Source organism: Podarcis bocagei (assembly GCF_964188305.1).
Source record: "Podarcis bocagei genome assembly, chromosome: 2".
In the NCBI taxonomy this organism is placed as follows: Eukaryota; Metazoa; Chordata; class Lepidosauria; order Squamata; family Lacertidae; genus Podarcis; species Podarcis bocagei.
The window spans coordinates 20,919,924-20,939,824 of record NC_138126.1 but is presented as its reverse complement, the minus strand read 5'-3'; the positions used below and the strand labels follow the sequence as shown (position 1 = coordinate 20,939,824).

The 19,901-nt window shown below is 46.3% G+C and overlaps 3 long non-coding RNA genes across 3 annotated transcripts in view; 2 read left to right on the top strand and 1 right to left on the bottom strand.

Annotated features, from left to right (window-relative positions):
• LOC308581320 overlaps positions 1–9,740 on the top strand; it is a 23,175-nt gene extending 13,435 nt beyond the window's left edge. Inside the window, exon 2 of the long non-coding RNA XR_014004967.1 lies at positions 9,200–9,740. This is a non-coding gene — a long non-coding RNA (uncharacterized lncRNA). The remainder of the gene's footprint in view (positions 1–9,199) is intronic.
• The window catches only part of LOC308581357, a 21,015-nt gene extending 5,110 nt beyond the window's left edge, over positions 1–15,905 (bottom strand). The window contains exon 1 of the long non-coding RNA XR_014005005.1: positions 13,488–15,905. This is a non-coding gene — a long non-coding RNA (uncharacterized lncRNA). The remainder of the gene's footprint in view (positions 1–13,487) is intronic.
• On the top strand, positions 10,066–19,901 carry LOC308581255. The gene is made up of 2 exons (XR_014004892.1): positions 10,066–11,887; positions 17,926–19,901. It is a non-coding gene; the product is annotated as an uncharacterized lncRNA (long non-coding RNA).

Below are 19,901 nucleotides of genomic sequence, written 5' to 3'. Positions count from 1 at the left end.
CGCCCAGCTTGTTCGGAGTTTTGGGCTGGGTTGTCATCAGTATGCCGATGACACCCAACTCTATCTGTTGATGGATGGCCATCCTGACTCGGCCCCAGACACACTGACCAGATGTTTGGAAGCTGTGGCTGGATGGTTACGTGGGAGCCGGTTGAAGCTAAATCCTTCGAAGACAGAGGTCCTGTGGCTGGGACGGGGCGATATGGGATTGGGGGGGCAACTCCCATCTCTTGCGGGGGCGCAATTAGTGCCAGCACCGTCCGTTAAGAGTTTGGGTGTAATCTTCGACACTTCCCTTTCCATGGAGGCGCAGATTGCAGCTATAACAAAGGCGGCATTTTTCCATCTCCACCAAGCTAAGCAGTTGGCTCCTTACCTCTCTCGTCCTGACCTAGCCACTGTGATCCACGCGACGGTCACCTCCAGACTGGATTATTGTAACTCGCTCTACGTGGGGCTGCCCTTGAGACTGACCCAGAAACTCCAGCAGGTGCAGAATGCTGCAGCGAGACTCCTTACGAGGTCTTCGCTGCGAGATCACATTCACCCGGTGCTATACCAGCTGCACTGGCTCCCGGTGGAGTACAGGATCAGGTTTAAGGTGCTGGTTTTAACCTTTAAAGCCCTATATGGCCTAGGACCCTCGTACCTACGGGACCGCCTCTCCTGGTATGCCCCACAGAGAAACCTACGGTCTTCAAATAAAAACATCTTGAAGGTCCCAGGCCACAGAGAAGTTAGGCTGGCCTCAACTAGAGCCAGGGCTTTTTCGGCTGTGGCTCCGATCTGGTGGAACGCTCTGTCACAAGAGACCAGGGCCTTGCGGGACTTGACATCTTTCCGCAGGGCCTGCAAGACAGAGCTGTTCCACCAGGCCTTTGGCCAGGGCACAGCCTGACTCCCTCCCTCGGCAATCTTCGCAGAGCTCTGGCCCAATGGTTGCTAGTGGCTTGAATTAATTAATTTTTATAATGAATGATTTTAGAATGTTGTTTATATTGTACTTTTGTACTGTTTTATTGTTGTTAGCCGCCCTGAGCCCGGCTTCGGCTGGGGAGGGCGGGATTTAAATAAAATTTATTATTATTATTATTATTATTATTAGAGGCACGAGTGAAGCCATGGTTCCAATGACGACATGGAGGGCGATGGATGGAACACTGTGCTCTAGCCAGAACGGTCAGCTCTGAATTGGTTCTGCTCCGTGATTTCGCTCAGTGTTTCAGCTCCGTGATTCAGCTCATCTCAGAGGGTGGCCACATCTGGCTGTGCTCTGTTGTCCATCGATCCCACCTTCGTCGCCAGTGTTAAGTTGTGGGCGAACATAGCACATGACACAGTGATTTCTCCAGAGCAGCTCTTTATTATAAGCTGGACAGAACTGAACAGCAAACAGCTCAGCTGGCCTGCTTTTATAGGCAGCCGGCTGCCAACATTGTAACCCAGGGTTTCCCGCCTAAAATAACTGACGTGGACCTGAGTGAAAACTACATACAAAATACTCCTGGTGGCCAGGGTGAGAACTGCAATACATAACAAAAATGTTTATCTCCTTACAGGATTTGAAGGCTTTTGCAAGTGAAAATAACTATTAGGAATGAATTCCCCCCCCAAGGTACTTCCATCTGTTGCGGAGAAAATATTTGAGATGGCTTTGGGATTGCTTTGGGAACTCAAATAAAGCATCTATTTCTTGTGGGGAGTGTTTCCTGTTATTTGAAGGGTGAAGGATTGGTTTTCTGTGGAGCGTGTCCAGGGCTGGATTTATGTTTGATGAGGCCCTAAGACAGGCATAGGCAAATAGTCCTCCAGATGTTTTTGGGACTACAATTCCCATCATCCCTGACCACTGGTCCTGCTAGCTAGGGATCATGGGAGTTGTAGGCCAAAAACATCTGGATGGCCAAGTTTGTCTATGCCTGCCTAAGCTACTGAAGGTAATGGGGCCCTTTATATGTCTAGCTGTCCTTTGTCAACAACAAATTGTTGTTTTTTGTGTTGAATATATGCTATATGGAAATTCATAGGAGCCTACACAACACAAAACACTGTTGCTGTATGTAAGGTAAAGGTAAAGGGACCCCTGACCATTAGGTCCAGTCGTGACTGACTCTGGGGTTGCGGCGCTCATCTCGTTTTATTGGCCGAGGGAGCCGGCATACAGCTTCCGGGTCATGTGGCCAGCATGACTAAGCCGCTTCTGGTGAACCAGAGCAGCGCATGGAAACGCCGTTTACCTTCCCACCGGGAAGACCACCAGCAATTCTCAAGTAGCCCATAGGGGGGGAAGTTTTGGGACCACTGGAGTAGATAACCTTTTATGTATGTATGCATTTTATTTATTAAATTTGTCTACCACCCTTCATTTGTATATCTCAGGGTGGTTCACAGCATAAAAATACAAGACAAAAACAGAAAAATATATAATAAAAACACAAAACAATAACTCCCCCACACTTTTAGGTGCCTTCTAACAATACAAATCAGAGTGTGTAACAGGCATACTGTCAGCCTTGATCATTGTTTATTACCGGTACTTAGGAGTTTTATGGCTAGCCTGCGTCCAATGATGCTGCAGTCCTTGCCATGACCACAATAGACAATTGAGGATCAAAGTAACAGAGGGATAACCAGGTATTAAGCAGTGACTCTGATCCTGTTGTCAGTAGCAGTAACAACCTGTTGCATGGCGCTTTTTATCTGAGGAACGGCATTGCTCAGTCTTTAGCCAATTAAAATAATCCTTAAATGGAGCTCATGAGTAAAGAGGAAGCAATTTGAGGTGGCAGCAAGTTCAGGAAGCCAAAGCCTTCCCGGTCACATGTTCCAGAGCTCCATTTTCCATTTGTCAGCTGGAAAAAGGACCAGAAGGAATACAGTCGACTCCTGTGGCTTTTGCATACTAAAGGTTTCCTCATTTATCTCCTTCATAGAAGGGAATGCCTTTTCTAAGATGGTACATGTCTATGACTCTATGATCATCACACCGGAGTCCAAAAGCATGTGCTATCCTGCAGTATCCTGCCTTTGCATAACTCCATTTTATCAAGTTTCTTCTTTCTTTGGCAATCACTTGTAACTGAGTAAGATTGTCTTCCATAAACACGGTTTTAACAATGGGTCCGTAAGTGGCTGTGGCGGCCAATTCTGGATCCACACATCCTTCCACAGTGGAGACATTGGTTCCCGGTGGGAGTTGATCACTGTGAGGGTTTGCCAAGCGTGCCTTCCTCTTAGCACATTTCTCCCTTGCGTCCTGAGTTCGAGGCTCTTCAAAACCCATGACACCTTTGGTAAAGGCTGTTCTCCAATTGGAGTGCGCTCAGGCAAGTGTTTCCCAGTTGTTGGTGTTTATACTACATTTTCAAGATTTGACTTGAGAGAGCCCTTAAACCTCTTTTGTTGACCACTGGCATTATGCTTTCCATTTTTAAGTTCGGAATAAAGTAGTTGCTTTGGAAGACGATAATCAGGCAGCCGCACAACATGACCAGTCCAACGAAGTTGATGTTGAAGAATATATTAGTAATATTACTGTAATTTTGTTGTCCCCGAGAGGGGGCAATGACAATAAAGATATTATTATTATTATTATTATTATTATTATTATTACTACTACTGTGAGGTATTGGGAACATGATTATGTACTGCATATGCAAATTATTATCAGTTCAGCAGGATAGCTCAGTTGGTTAGAGTGCATTGCTGGTAACGCCAAGGTTGCAGGTTTGATCCCCGTAAGGAGGTTGGACTGAGATGCTCCTCAGCGTCCCTCCCAACTTTATAATTCTGTGTAAACAAAAGTGTGCTTGTATTTCCTATTCTTTTATGCAGATGTTTGCAAAGCTATGCATGTTGTGAATCCTTTCATTCATTTAATCAGCTAAGTCTTCTCTAAATGTGGGAGAGCACTCAAATATATTCATTAAATGGTATCTCGCATTCTATCACTTAAATAATAGGTGGCATAAACTGCAGTACAAATGAAGCCAAACTTACCTGCTCATCTGTAATACATTGTCTAGGATGGGGCATCTGGGGGTGGGGGACTCCAACTCCCAATATCTCCAGCCAGCGTGGCCAATGGGCAGGGATTATGGGAGTTGTAGTCCAACAAATATCTGGAAGGTCACAGATTCCCTGTGCTTGGTCTAGGAAGTCTTTCAGAATCATATCACATGATAGAATCCACTGGAAATATCTTTAAGGCATGGCTCTGTCAGCTGCCCATCCTGTTTTTAGATTCTAGTTCACGCCCCTCAGCTTCGGCCTTTCTCGTTCGAACTAACAGACAGTTGGGGGGGACACCCATTTGCCCTTTGGCACAGAGCCACTTCCTTTGTTACCTTAGGTAAAGGTAAAGGGACCCCTGACCATTAGGTCCAGTCATGACCGATTCTGGGGTTGCGGCGCTCATCTCGCTTTATTGGTTGAGGGAGCCGGTGTACAGCTTCCAGGTCATGTGGCCAGCATGACTAAGCCACTTCTGGCAAACCAGAGCAGCGCACGGAAATGCCGTTTACCTTCCCGCTGGAGCAATATCTATTTATCTACTTGCACTCTGATGTGCTTTCAAACTGCTAGGTTGGCAGGAGCTGGGACCAAGCAACGGGAGCTCACCCTATCGCGGGGATTCAAACCAACGATTTTCTGATCGGCGAGCCCTAGGCTCTGTGGTTTAACCCACAGCGCCACCCACGTCCCCTTAAGGACCCATAATTAGGGGGGCCATTACTAAGAATCTTGGAGGAGCGCAGAAAGAAGAAATGTTATGGTGCCTCTGCCTCGGCACAACCGGACACCTTCATCTGCCCCAGCTGCAGCAAAACATGTCTCTCCCACATTGGTCTCTATAGCCACAGCAGGCGCTACAATCCTTCCAACTGTTTGACATCACACCCAAAGGCTCACCCCTCCATTGTCTCCCGAGACAGACCATGTCTGGCTACTCCGGCAATTGGATCCTTGCCGAGTCTAAGAATTAGAAGAAACTTCGGTATGCAGCCTACCCCAGCGTCCAAAACTCACAGCAATGTGAAACAGCACATTTCTCAGATACTGCTTTCAGCTCAAAATAGGCTGGAAAACACTTCTGTTATCTACTGTAGGTAATATCTGGGTATTTTGGGAAGCTGGAGTGATGTTTTAAATGGCCCATTAAAAAACCCTGCTAATGTATTAACTTGTGTAAATATGTATTAACTTTTGTAAATATGCAATAGACATTTACCATTCTTTTTTAATATTTGTTGTCATCTTGCCTAAAACACTTGTAATATTATAGACAATGTACAAAAATTGGAAGTAATCTGAGAAAAAGGCTTTATTGACATGCGTGAATGAAAATATTATAAAGGAACCAAGGGAGGAGGGGATTCAAGTAATTCCCATACGGTGGCTTCAATACTGATAGTGTATATAGTTGTTTTAAATGTTTTATTGTATGCTTTTTTTAAAAAAAGTAATGTTTTTGTGAAAATTAATAAAAATATTGTACAAAAAAAAGAGCACATAAAAACACATTTGCCTTGATGAAATAATAGCACACACCCACCCACTTCAAAATCATTCAAATATGCAAAACACAGGCTTTGTCCCCTCCTGGTCCTTTGCAAAGCTATGCATGTTCTGAATCCATTCATTCATTTAATCGGCTACGTCTTCTTTAAATGGGAGAGAGCATTCAAATATAGAAGGGATGCAGGTGGCGCTGTGGTCTAAACCACTGAGCCTCTTGGGCTTGCTGATTGGAAGGTCAGTGGTTCAAATCCCCAACTGTCTGTGGACAAACACTGGCTCCCTCGGCCTGAAAGTGAGATGAGCGCTGCACCTCCATAGTCACCTTTGGACTTCACCATTCAGCGGTCCTTTACCATTTACCTTTACCTTCTTTATAGACACAACCCCTATTGATTCCTGGGCGCAGGGCCTTTGCCTAAGGATGCTCTGGTGCCTCCCTTAGCGTGAGCACTTTGACCAATGTGCTCCACCTGCCCTTTCCTTCTGCTCACACAGAATTATGTGGGTGAGTGGGTGCCAGTCTAGCCATGCAAGGTCCTGCTGGAGTGGCAAGCAGGTCTCTTGATGTAATAGCGAATAGCAGCTGGGGCTTATAAACAGCCTGAAAGACCGGCCCTTCTAACTTGCAGTGGTCCTTGGGGTGACCTTTCCCAGTCAATAATTTGCCGTTCTCAGGCTCATGCAAAACCAGGCATAGGCAAACTCGGCTCTCCAGATGTTTTGGGACTACAACTCCCATCATCCCTAGCTAAGAGGACCAGTGGTCAGGGATGATGGGAACTGTAGTCCCAAAACATCTGGAGGGCTGAGTTTGCCTATGCCTGTGCAAAACCCATTGCTCGTCCTCATTCTTTTCCTCCCAAAGAGGAGATGGAAGGAATCCAGGACTCACAACTTTGGTTGTGCCATGTCCTCCTGGGCACCAGAGAGAAATCCCGATTCTCTCTACCTTTTCCAGATGGGCAGGGTATAAATAAATCGTTATGTTATATTATATTATATTATATTATATTATATTATATTATATTATATTATATTATATTATATTCCCCTTCCCATATTTTCTGACCTAAATACTTTCCCTGTTCTATTCGAGTGATGAAATAGATACTTGATCCCTGCCAACTAGGTTCCTACAGGACGGGTTCTTGCTTAACACGAGAGGCAATGTGGCAATGGATTCCCAGCCCTGAGCCAGCTCTCTTCTTTGCTGAGCTGACCTCGCTTTGCAATGCAGATGGGTATCCAGAAAGGCAAACACGGGATAAGATCAGGATCCACCCTAGCTGCATGTTCAGTCCACTGGCTGTGGTTAGCTGTAATGCTGATGATTTATTTAAACTGCGGAACTCACTCCCACAGGAGGCAGTGAGGCTCTCAAGGGCTACCAGGCACAATGGCGGTGCTCTGCGTCCGCAGCTGGAGGCAGGATTGCTTCTGAAAGGCAGTGGCTGTAAAGTGCAGGAGGGGAGAGAGCTCAGATCCTGCTTGCGGGTTTCCCACAAGCATCTGTCTGGCCGCTGTGAAAACAGGGTGCTGGACTAGATGGGCTATTGACCGGATTGAACAGGTGCTTCTTATGTACTTATAGAGCACCGATTCAGGTACACAGTGCCCTGCAGGTAAACATGAACTAAAAAGAGTGATAGCCAGTGCTTTTCTTTCTTTTCTCTTTTTCTCTTTTATTCTTTTTTATTATTATTAACATACATACATAGACATTTACGCAATACACATACATAAAATACACATAACATAAAACATACCTACATTACTCTATATAATACCTACTTAGACAGTGGTACCTCGGGTTAAGTACTTAATTCGTTCCGGAGGTCCGTTCTTAACCTGAAACTGTTCTTAACCTGAAGCACCACTTTAGCTAATGGGTCCTCCCGCTGTCACGATTTCTGTTCTCATCCTGAAGCAAAGTTCTTAACCGGAAGCACTATTTCTGGGTTAGCAGAGTCTGTAACCTGAAGCGTATGTAACCTGAAGCATATGTAACCTGAGGTACCACTGTACTGTACATATCAACATGCCTACACACCTACCCCACACGGACACCCACCAAGTGACTTGACTTCCAGCCGTTCTTGTTACGTTACTTTATTTTTCCAACTAGCTTAAACGCATTTGCTTTTCTTTCTGGGGGGATGCAGGGGTATGCATACCCCTAAACATACCCAATACGTTTCCAGGCACAATTCAAAGTGTTGGTGCTGATCATTAAAGCCCTAAATGGCCTCGGCCCAGTATACCTGAAGGGGCGTCTCCACCCCCATCCTTCTACCCAGACACTGAGGTCCAGCTCCGAGGGCCTTCTGGCGGTTCCCTCACTGTGAAAAAAGTGAGGTAACAGGGACCAGGCAGAGGGACTTCTTGGTAGTGGCACCTGCCCTGTGGAACACCGTCCCATCAGATGTCAAAGAAATAAACAACTACCTGACGTTTAGAAGACATCTGAAGGCAGACCTGTTTACGGAAGTTTTCAATGACTGATGTTTTAATGTATTTTTAATCTCTTCTTGGAAGCTGCCCAGAGTGGCTGGGGAAATCCAGCCATTATCACCATCACCATCATCATTTTGTGAATCTAAGTTTGGCCTCATTGAGGGGCAGTATTTCAATATGAGTAAGAAAATGAGAGTACCCCTAAACATTTTTTAAGGAAAAAAAAAGCACTGGTTACAGCTTTGAGGGTGGTCAAGGAAGCGGAGAAGAAAAAGAGACTAGGGTCACCCCGCATCATACTTTTAAAGCATTTTTGCACCATCTTGGTAGTAATGGCTTCCACTGAAGAATCCTGGGAACTGTAGTTTGTTAAGGGTGCTGAGAATTGTGGCTCTGCCTTAACAAACTATGGGAGCCTTTGGTGGGAGTCATCACTGCTCAAGTGCTAAGAGAGTGCCTTAAATGTATAGGGCGGATGTGATCTAGGTTAGCAAGGGATAAAAGTTATATATCTGAACCTCATGGGTGATTGGGAATTCAACAAGTTTGTATCAGCTGTTCTTTGTTTCATAGATCACTTTAGTTTTCTTCACTGCTGTATATATTGGCCAGTTCTGCATTTCAGGTGGAAAGAGCCTAAATAAAGCACTGTTTGTTCAAAGACATATCATCTCATCAAAGTAGCCAAGTGGTGAAGTACTTATCCAGTCAGCGAATTTCACAATAGTTGAATGCAGAAGAACTAATTGCTCAAACATTGTTCATGTGTCTTGCTGCTGTTATTTACCGTATTTTTCCGTGTATAACACGCCCCCGTGTATATGATGCACCCTTTTTGAGGGGACTCAAAATTAAGAAAATGCACTATGCACTATCCGTGTGTAAGACGACCTTATTTTAAAGTTCAAAAATTTAGGAAAAAAATAGTCTTATACACAGAAAAATACAGTCATTTAATTTTATTTTTTATCACAGACGGTTATGCAAACTGTTTCACAATGTTATTTCAATCCTCTTCACAGGAAATCTTTCTTTATCAAACAAAACTAGGTAGATAGAATGCAAAATATATAACTTCAGTGGCTCAGTTATACAAAGTACCAGATATGAAAGGAAGGCAACAAAATTGCCCGTAATCAAATTGTTGCATAATGAAGCATTAATCACCGTGGTACCTAATATGAAAGGAAGGGAATGTTAAAGTGCTTTGTAATGATTTCTTCAGCATGAATCACTACAGTGCCGAATATGGCCAAGAATGGCATTGTAATGACCGGACACCAAAGAAGGCCTGCACTCACCACAGTACTAAAGCAAAGATGAACATGCCCTCCTCACTATGTCTGAATCCATGGGGCCGGATTTAGGTTTGATGAGGCCCTAAGCTACTGAAGGTAATGGGGCCCTTTGTATGTCCAGCTGTCCTTTGTCAACAACAAATTGTTGCTGCTTTTTTGTGTTGAATATATGCTATATGGTAATTCATAGGAGCCTACACAACACAAAACACTGTTGCTGTATGTAGGTTTTATTTTATTTGTTTTTCATCTTATATTTTGGAAATATACATCTTCTTTTTCCCTTTAATTTTTTTGGGGCCCCCAAGAGAGTGGGGCCCTAAGCTATAGCTTGTTTAGCTTATATGTAAATCCGGCATTGGGTGTATTCAACAAGGGGCGTGTACACATTGTCAGTTCACAGCACAAGCAAGACCATCGTTTTTCTCAGTTCGGATCAAAGCCGGTTTGGGGAAAAGTGCGTCGAAACACAGCATTCCGTAAGAAAACAAAAGGATAGGTGCAGGATAGATACGAATTGTGGATTAGGCGGTGTGTACATTGCTTCCGAAACCAGTGGCGGAAGGACACCGGTTGCAGAGCTGCACAACAGCCTTTGTCACTGTGCAAGCAGAAAGACTTCCACGAATACAACAGGACTTCTCCTTCCTCTGCTCTTCCCCTAAACTTCTTCAACATCTGATCTGGGTTTCCCCGCAACCATCTGGAGCAGATTGGGAGGTGATGTGGTGGGCACATGTGGAAGGAAAAGGGATGGGAAGTTCCATTGCACGAGCGGAAATTGTTTGCAAACTTTTTCAGCAGACGGCCAGTCCACCGTCCCTCAGACCTTGTGGTGGGCCGGACTATATTTTGAAAAAAAATAATGAACGAATTCCTATGCCCCACAAATAACACAGAGAGGCATTTTAAATAAAAGCACACATTCTACTCATGTAAAAACACACTGATTCCTGGACCATCCGCGGGCTGGATTTAGAAGGCAATTGGGCCAGCTCCGGCTCCCGGGCCTTAGTTTGCCTACCCATGACTTAGCTGGTCCCAGCCCATTGGCACCAAGGGGACAACCAGAAACTCCAGCAGGCCAAACTCGGCTTAGCATGGAGAGGAAGGGAAATGAAACTACCACTGGAATCATAGAACTGTAGAATTGAAAGGGACCACGTAGGTCATCTAGCCCAACCCCTTGCAACGCAGAAATTTTTCACCCAAGGTGAGGCTCGAACCCACAGCCCGGAGCAGGCTTCCTCAAACTCAGCCCTCCAGATATTTTTGATCTACAATCCCATGATCCCTAGCTAGCAGGACCAGTGGTCAGGCATGATGGGAACTGTAGTCTCAAAACATCTGGAGGGCTGAGTTTGAGGAAGCTTGGCCCATAGATTAAAATTTCCATGCTCTCCTGACTGAGCTATCCCAGGAATGCGGTGGGGGAAATTCCAGGGTTTTTGTTCAGAAGGCAACAAATGGGTGTCCGAACACATGTACTTTTAACTGTAAAACCTTTACTGTAGGATGGTACCAACTTCTGTACAGAGGAAGAGTCTTTTTGAAGAGGCCGTTTTGCATAGCAAATTATTCTTTAGGCAGTGGATCCAGGTCAGAAGCAAAGGTATAGAGAAGTATTGAGAGTATAGAGAAGTTTGTAATTTCCTTAATCATCATCATCTTCTTCTTCTTCTTCTTCTTCTTCTTCTTCTTCTTCTTCTTCTTCTTCTTCTTCTTCTTCTTCTTCTCCTCCTCCTCCTCCTCCTCCTCCTCCTCCTCCTCCTCCCTTTCCTTATTCTTCCCTTTTTCTATTTTTCTTTTTAACATGAGTGTGATTTTTATTGTCTTTTATGATGAAAACTTTTAATAAAAATCAATTTTTAAAAAGAAGCATAGAATACCCCCTCAGTACACATAAAGAGCCCTGTCCCTGGGCAGGTAATGCCTGTGATAAGTTGAGATTCCTGAATTGCAGGGGGGTTGGATTAGATGACATTTTCGGTCCCTTCCCGCTCTACAATTCCATGCTTCTATGAAACCTTATCCTGCTGAATGTATTCCTCTCGGACATGCAGCTGATAACGAAAACATGGCAGCCTAGCCTGGAGAAAAGTCTGGTGTCCCTTAACACTTTCTCGTAAACATTATTTCTTGTTGGAGTGGCTAAGTAACCCCGCATAATCCATGGTCCACTTTTCTCCATATTTACCTCCCTAAAACCCATCCTGATCCCCTCCAGGTTTCACTTGCTACATCACAGGCTCCTCCCATTTCCCCACCCAATCACCTTGTTGCCCCGAAAGCACCATCAGGTTAATGGCAGGGCTGATAGGTGTGGCCAACCGCAGTGATACAGCAGGTGTATGCAGCATCCTGATCCCATCTCGGGATGCTATTTTCAAGGCTGGGCGGGGCTGGGCTCCGGTGATATAAGTCCCAGAGCACAGAGGGAGGGAGCAGGATACTTCTGTCACTCCAAGGCAGAGTCAGCAGAGGGAAGCAGAACTTCTTCTCTTCTTCCTGCTCTCAGAGGCCTCTCAAGATGAACTGTGGAAGTCCTGGGCGATGGCCCTTCTGTGGCATGACTTCTGCAGCCTTCCTCCTGGTTCTGTGTCTCCACCTGCAAGGTATGGTTTGGTGGGGCTCGAGGGCTTATTGCCATTCAGACATCATCAATGCAAACCCTCCAGGTGTCCCTATTTTCCAGGGACAGTCCCGGAATTAAAGAAGCCGTCCCGGTTTCTGATTTGTTCAGGGAATGCCCCGCTTTTCCTTAAAGGTAAAGGTAAAGGGACCCCTCACCATTAGGTCCAGTCGTGACCGACTCTGGGGTTGCGGCGCTCATCTTGCTTTATTGGCCGAGGGAGCCGGCGTACAGCTTCCGGGTCATGTGGCCAGCATGACTAAGCCGCTTCTGGCGAACCAGAGCAGTGCACGGAAACGCCGTTTACCTTCCCACCGGAGTGGTACCTATTTATCTACTTGCACTTTTGATGTGCTTTTGAACTGCTAGGTTGGCAGGAACAGGGACCGAGCAGCGGGAGCTCACCCTGTCATGGGGATTCGAACCGCCAACCTTCTGATCGGAAAATCCTAGGCTCTGTAGTTTAACCCACAGCGCCACCCTCATCCTTTTCCTTAGGATGTCCCTATTTTCATTGGAGAAATGTTGGAGGGTATGGAATAGGGCACCCCCAGGGCTCCCCCCCCTCCCGGAACTCAGTTCCAGTACCTTTCAGGTGGGCGCCATTGCCATTATGAGAGAACAAGGGAGGCTTTCGTGGTGAGTTCTGGCACCTCTTTTTCTGTAAAAATAGCACTGGAGGTCCCTGTTTTCATCAGAGAAATGTTGGAGGGTATGTAAATCCCTAATAGTCCCTCAATCTATCTTCTGAGCACCAGTTGCTGGAAACCACAGAAGGAAAGTGGACACAGTACTCCGAGGTCCAGCTTGGCGGTTTCCCACGGGCATCTGGGCGGCCATTGTGAGAACAGAATGTTGGATACGATGGTCCTGCAGGGTCTTCCTAGGTTCTTAACCTGACTCCTTTGCTATTTGGGGTGCCCATGTTTTAGATTTGCTAAGTTGCCAAGGCATTTTGGGCATTGGGGGTGAGGCAGGCAATGAGCTTTTGGCTCAGCCGAAAGAGGATTTTCAGGCTGTGTCAATCCTTGGTTGTCAGGCTCCCCTGTAAGTGCAGGAAGCCAGGGAGACTGTCTGCTATAGACAGCAGTATGTTATGTGTATATAAAAGTGTCAACTGACACCAGGTGATTAGCGGGAGAGTGGTTCTGCCCATCTGTCAACTTGGCCCTGGAGATGCTTGAGAATGAACCCGGGACTTTTTGCATTCAAGGCATGAGCTCTGCCACTGAGCAACAACCCATCTCATGATGGCTTAGTTGCTTGGAGCATGGTGCCGGTAACTCCAAGGTTGCAGGTTTGATCCCCATTTGGGACAGCTGCAGATTCCTGCATTGCAGGGGGTTTGACTAGACTTCCAACTCTACAATTCTATGATTCTGTTATTCTTTTGGGCTTTAACTGAAGCACAGAAAGCCAGGAAGTGTCTCAGACTGGTGTACATCATTATTTTGTTCAAGAAAAAAATCAGTTTTTTTTTAAAAAAAACCCATGCTGATTTCTTTAAAAGGCTTCACTTAAAAACAACAATAAACAGCTGTCAGTAGCATTGGTAGAAAGTCTCCCTCGCCTCCTGTACTTACAAGGAAGCCCAGCTGATCGTGTCAGGTGGTTTTCAAGAAACACAAGCGCCCAGTGAAGCTACAGAGTGTAGACCCCTGGAAAGAGGATTTGCAGTATGGTAAAAAAAAGGGACGTTCACAAACCTCTCCTCCATTTCAAAAGTAAGGTTACCACAACAAAAAGCTCTCATTGTACCCTGCACATGAGAATTTGACCCAATTTCCACCCTCCCCTTTGATAATTTTTGAATGCAATTTCTTTTCTCGCTAATGGATGGGGAATGATAGCAGGGGAATGTGGAAGGAAATTTGCAGCACTGCTCCAGTTGCAAAAAACGAGAGCTGGTGCACCCCTAGGGAATGGCATGGCACCGTGGCTTAAAGTGGGAGTAAGAAGAAGATCCAATATTCGTTGATTTATTTGCCCACTGTTTATAGAACTTTTACCACCATTTAAGGGTGGTTTACAAAGTGGTTAACAGCATAAAATCATACGCTAGTAATCAAAGAAACAAGAATCAGCTTGCACACCTAGAGCAGACAGAATGAAATGGGAGATAAGATGTAAATGCAGGTGGAGAGAAGACTAGAATCTTGAGAGTGGATGATGGGAATGCAGTATTGCCAATGCAGATCATTTCTTCCCTTTTCATTTTTCCTAGTCTTGTTCTCCCCCCCTTCTCCCATGTTTGCCTTTATTGCGATTATTGCCAGCACTTGACCTGGATCATGTTAACACGATGCTCTTGGCCTGCCCCTTGCCTGGGGCGAATGTCCTATAGGAGAGATGAGTCCGTCCCTAGTGATGAAAGCCATGCTTTTGTTTTATTACAAATAAACAAATAGATTAGGAAAATGTTTTGTGGCTGGGAGCCAGAATTCCTGGGTAATGTTCCAAATGCACTCAGCGCTTGGGAATGAGAGGCAGTATCGGGTATCAAATTCATGGGCGTGCCTGGTGCGGTGATTAGCAGTTGCGACACTGGAGGATATGGCGTGAATTATTCTAAATTCAGATCAAGGCTGGTTTGCGCAGGGGAAATGCAGCCAACGCAGCTTTTCAGAAGAAAGGACACGATAGATCTAGATGGTGGCTAATGGCTTCCAAAACCAGCCATGGGAGCATAGTGGATGCATAGTTGCTGGAAATCGCAAGAATGCTCTTGTGCTTTTATCCCACTTATGGGTTTCCCACAGGCACCCGGTTGGCGACTGTGAGAACAGGGTGCTGAATTAGATGGGCGATTGGCCTGATCCAGCAGACACTTATTGAGTCAATTTCCATAAATGTATCCTGCAGAATGTCTCCAGTCACTGCACTGTAAAGCAGTGCTCCTTGCGCAGGTGCAAAATTGGCATTCAACACCTCTACTGTGCTTGCAAGTGTGCTACAAATGCAGGCTTGCGCTCATAAGATACATTTGTATGTACAGTGGTACCTCAGGTTACATACGCTTCAGGTTACATATGCTTCAGGTTACATAGATTTCAGGTTACAAACTCCTCTAACCCAGAAATAGTACCTTGGGGGTTAAGAACTTTGCTTCAGGATGAGAACAGAAATCGTGCTCCGGCAGCGTGGCGGTAGCAGGAGGCCCCATTAGCTAAAGTGGTGCTTCAGGTTAAGAACAGTTTCAGGTTAAGAACAGACCTCCAGAATGAATTAAGTTCTTAACTCGAGGTACCACTGTACTATATACACTAACAGAGCAAATGTCTCAGATAACTCCCACTGCCTCTTCTCACTTTGCATTATCCGAGGCTGCGTACACATTGCCATTTACTCTGGCTCTGGTGCACTCCCACTGCTGGCTTTTGAATTTGTAAACACACATTACCCACGACGCAGAGATACCTTGTGGTTTCTCGACAAATACTGCCATTTGATGCATTCCTCCTCAAACCAGCCTCAGCCCAAAAAGGGAAACTTAAGGCACATTTACTTCGCTGTTAAACGTTGGTGTGTACGTTTGAGCCATTGCACGTGGGCAGACAACAGCTTCATCAATAGGGGTATCTGGGGTTACAGCGGTGGGAAAACCAAAAGATGATGTGCATTGGAAAAAGACACTCCCAGCCTCTCTCTCTGGTGTGTACAGCACTGTGCGATTGCAACTTGAAACGGAGCGGGGCCAAATGATCTTGCTGCATTTAAAGCCACTGATGTGCATGTCCACATTTGGACAAAAGGGTAAAATGTGGGTGAGCATAGATTACAATCAACCAGCTATACTCCAACACTCTTGGAATCCTTCCCACCTACTCACCCAATTGCAACTAGGTTCTTATGAGCTCTTCGGTTACTCCACCTTAGCAAACCCATAATGCACCAAGTCCCCTTTTGTTCCAATAATTTGTTTGCTGCCGAGTGTGACACAGGAAGTGATAGAGGAGGGATGAGCAACATGCGGCCCTCCAGATTAGGGCTCCCCCCCCCAGCTGGGACTCACCCAAACTCAGTTCTGGCACCTCTCAGGTGGGCGCCGTTGCCATGAAAAGGAGAAGAAGGGAGGTGTTCATGGAGAGTTCCGGCACCTCTTTCATCTAGGAAAAAATAGCACGGCTCCCAGATATTTCTGGAGGACAACTCCCATCATCCCTGACCATCAGCTATATATGCTGGCGGGACTGATGGGAATTGGGAGTTCAACCATGTTTGGAGGAGAGGCACAGATCTGTGATGAAGGAGCTAGGTGTCCTGATTCCTCTTTAATGGAAAGCATGGTGCCCTTGTTCCAGAGAGATTTGCTCATGTCAACATTCCCACAGAAGGGCCCACCCCACCCCTTTTCCCAGTTGCCCCTCCCTGACACACACAGAGCGTGTGAACTGAAAGCAAGCGTCCTCAATAAGCCTTTGTTTGCTTTGGTTGTTGTGAGCGGCAGTCTGTGTTCTCCACACCCCTAGACTTCTATGCCACCCACGGGTTATGGTACCCAGCCTACTCCTCCCATCTTAGCAAATTGCTTTCCTGCCTTCCCTCCTTGTGCTTCCAAGAATCTCGTCATCCACCAGAGGCCTCACTCAGCACAAGCTGAAACTGATTTTAAAGATCCTCGTGACTTGCCGTGGAAAGAATGATTCTCCAATGTGAGCCTGGTAATTAAGGTGCTTGACAGCATTCCTGAGTGCCTTCCTTTCAACTCCATTAAGATGTAAAAAACGAGGGCTGCCATTCAGTTAAAGCGATTTTATGTTGAGTCAATTTTACTGCCTCCCGATTGCTGAACTGAGGGACAGCCTAGACTTCTTAATAATTTTAAAAACCAAACCAAACCAAACAAAAAGCAGTGCCTGATGGACCTGATTGGATGGAAGGCAGGGGGGTCAACAATGCCAGAGCCAATGACAGGCAAGTTTTGTCCCAGTCTTTCGCCCTTTTGAGTTTACAAGGACAACACTAACTTAGAAGGAGGAAACTGACAGGTATGGACTGGTTGTAAGTAAGAAGCCTGTCAAATGGGAGCTGGCACAAAGACAATGGTGGAGCAATATACCCTTTTGTTGTAATGGACTAGCCTTTTGTCATAATGGACTAAAAGTGCACCTTTTAAAAAAGCAAAAGCAAGCAATCGTTTAACTGACCCAATTAAATCTGCATAATAGTTGCACACATGGGCAAAACAAATTCCGGGAGCTGCTGTTAAGGGTGCTGAGAGTTATTAGAAAAACCCCTACAGTATTTCCCTCACATTGCTACCATCTCTAGAGTTCCCACGTGAAGAGAGATTTATTGTTAAACTGCTCGGGGAACCTGCGAGGTTAATGGAGCGTCTCAGCTCCCTTAACAAACTACAGCTCCCAGAATTCTTTGGGGGAAGCCACAACTGCTTAAAATGGTATCGCAGTGCTTTAAATGTTTGGTGCAAAGGCAGAGATCCTTGGTCCACCTAGCTTCCCATTGCTGTATCCTCTAACACAGCGGTGGCCAACTCCCAAGAGTCTGTGATCTACTCACAGAGTTAAAAACTGGCAGTGATCCAGTGATCTACCCCCTTTTTTGGGGTTCAGGTCAAAATTGTTGAGCTTTTTAGGGAGGACAAAAGCCCCTTTTTGGGGTGGTGGTGCTGCAGCAGTTTTTTTAGGGAAGCCAAAGTTGTTTCCCTTCTTTGGGGGTAGCCAGTGAACTACCAGTGATCTACCACAGACGTCCAGATCTCGATCTACCTGTTGAACGTGCCTGCTCTAACAGACTCCAGGATTTAAACAGGGGGCTTGCTGAGTTCGTCCACCAGAAGTTGTTGAAGACTGAGTACCTGGGCAGCGGTTCTACCACAGAACCACGTAGAGGCTCTTCCCCTCTTCTCTCTTGCCATTGTCTCCATTCTGTATCAGTGCCCCCTGAGCCTCCACACCTTTGACTGCACTGGCAGACCAAAGGCAACAGGACAGGTTGTCGTGGCAAGTCCCAGAATGCCATGGTACTATTCCTGTAACCGGCCACTTTGTCTCTTTCTAGGCTCAGCCTCCAGATGCATCGAAGGGTCGTCCGCGGAAGACCTGCAGCCCTTGCCTCCTGGGGTCCAGCGGAACTCTCTGCCCAGCGGCCTCATGCAACCTGATGTTTCATCAATGGGGCGAAGAGATTGCATTCCTGATGGAGGAGACACCCGGATAGTGGGTGGCAGCCCTGCGACCTTTGGGGGACAGGCAGGGGGGTCTTCTACAACTGGCCCCAGTTCACCAGGGGCAAGCCCCTTCCAATCTGGCAAGCCAAGCCGGCCTGGGCTGTTGGGGTCTATATTTGGAGGGACGCTCCCTCCTCCGTTATGGGCACCAAATGTGAAACCTGGCATGCCAGGTTATGGGGCTGGCGTTGGGTCATATGGCTATGGCCCTGGATATAACAGCCAGGGTTTCCCCCGCCCAGTGTGGAAGAGACCTGGGTTCCCTTACATACCGACTGCTGAGGAGCGGGGTGGAGGCTACATCCCAATACGAAACGAGCCACCTAGGCTATATCCGTACGGTGGCGGTGGAGCAGCAGCAGGGGGATCGACTTACAGTGGCGGGTCTGTAGCATACGGGCCGAGGGGCACATATGACGGCAGCTACGGGCCCGTCCCTGCAAGTGTGCAGCCAGGTGGACAGCGAGACAGTGGGGACAAAGGAAACCCTTGCACTCAAAACTGTTAGGGAGAAAGGCTGGTCCACATCCTGGGAACTTGAGGCAGGGTGGGTGGAATGTCAGCTCAACTCTTCTGAGAGGAGTATGTGATCTTAGGCTGTGTTTCCCCCCCAAATTTTAGGACCCCTACCCTTAAAAAATAAAAAAAACACATTCAAAAGACACGGTTATGAGTCCTCCTGACCAAGGAGTTTTCAGAACTTTTGCCTAACAAATATGCTCCAAACTGCCACAGAACTACAAGAGTTTTCTTGAAGAATCAGAGACGGAAGGGACCCCAAGGGTCAACTAGCCCAAGGCAGGAATCTCAACCAAAGCATCCATGGCAGATGGCCATCCAGCCTCTGCTTAAAAACCTCCAAGGAAGGAGAGTCCATCTCCTCTCAAGGGAGTCTGTTCCACTGTCAAACAGCTCTTACTGTCAGAAAGCTCTTCCTGACGTTTGGTCAGAATCTCCTTTCTTGTAAACTTTGGGTCTTACCCTCCAGAGCAGGAGAAATAAGCTTGCTCCATCGTCCATGGGACAACCCTTCAGATGATTTGAAGATGGCTATCATATCTCCTCTCAGTCTCCTCTTTTCTGGCTAAACATACCCAGCTCCCTCAACCGTTCCTCATAAGGCTTTTTCCCCAGACCCTTGACCATCTTGGTTGCCCTCCCATGGCCATCCAGTTTCAAATTTTTAGGGCAGCTGTTTCCCAATCAATGCCCCCTTGCTTCTTCCATTAGGAAACCCTCCCTTCTCAACCCCCCTTGGTAGCCCAGATCCCAACGCAAAATCACTTGCTCTCAGCTTGCTGGTGTCACAAGTCTGTCCCAGTCCCCCATGTCTGAAACAGTGGCCCAGTAGGTTAAAGTATGTCATATGGATCAACATGTCCAGTCAGGCGCCAAAATCCTTTGCTCAAGCAATGGTTGCTAGCTCGTCGCTTGATTAAGAACCAGTTTACACGATCCAGTAGGGCAGGCTGTGTCTGTGCCAACATAAGTGAAGCCGACGGCCATCTTGGACCAGGCCTGCATAGCGTAGTGCAGCCCTGAGGGGAGTTAAACCTGCCTGAGATGGCAAAATCAAAGGGGCTGTTTGTATCAAAATTGTTTTATAGTTGCTTGTGATGTCAGCCTGATTGTTTTGTGCATCTCTCTCTCTTTCTCTCTCTCTTTTTGAAGCAGAATGTATTAAAGAACCTCTGCCACCTCTTGTCACCTGCTTTTGTTATGTACCATTATGTCACTTGGAAGCAAAGCCTTTGTTTTGTATTCTCGTCGGGCCAAAATGCTTGTATTAAAATCCTATGTACTGTAA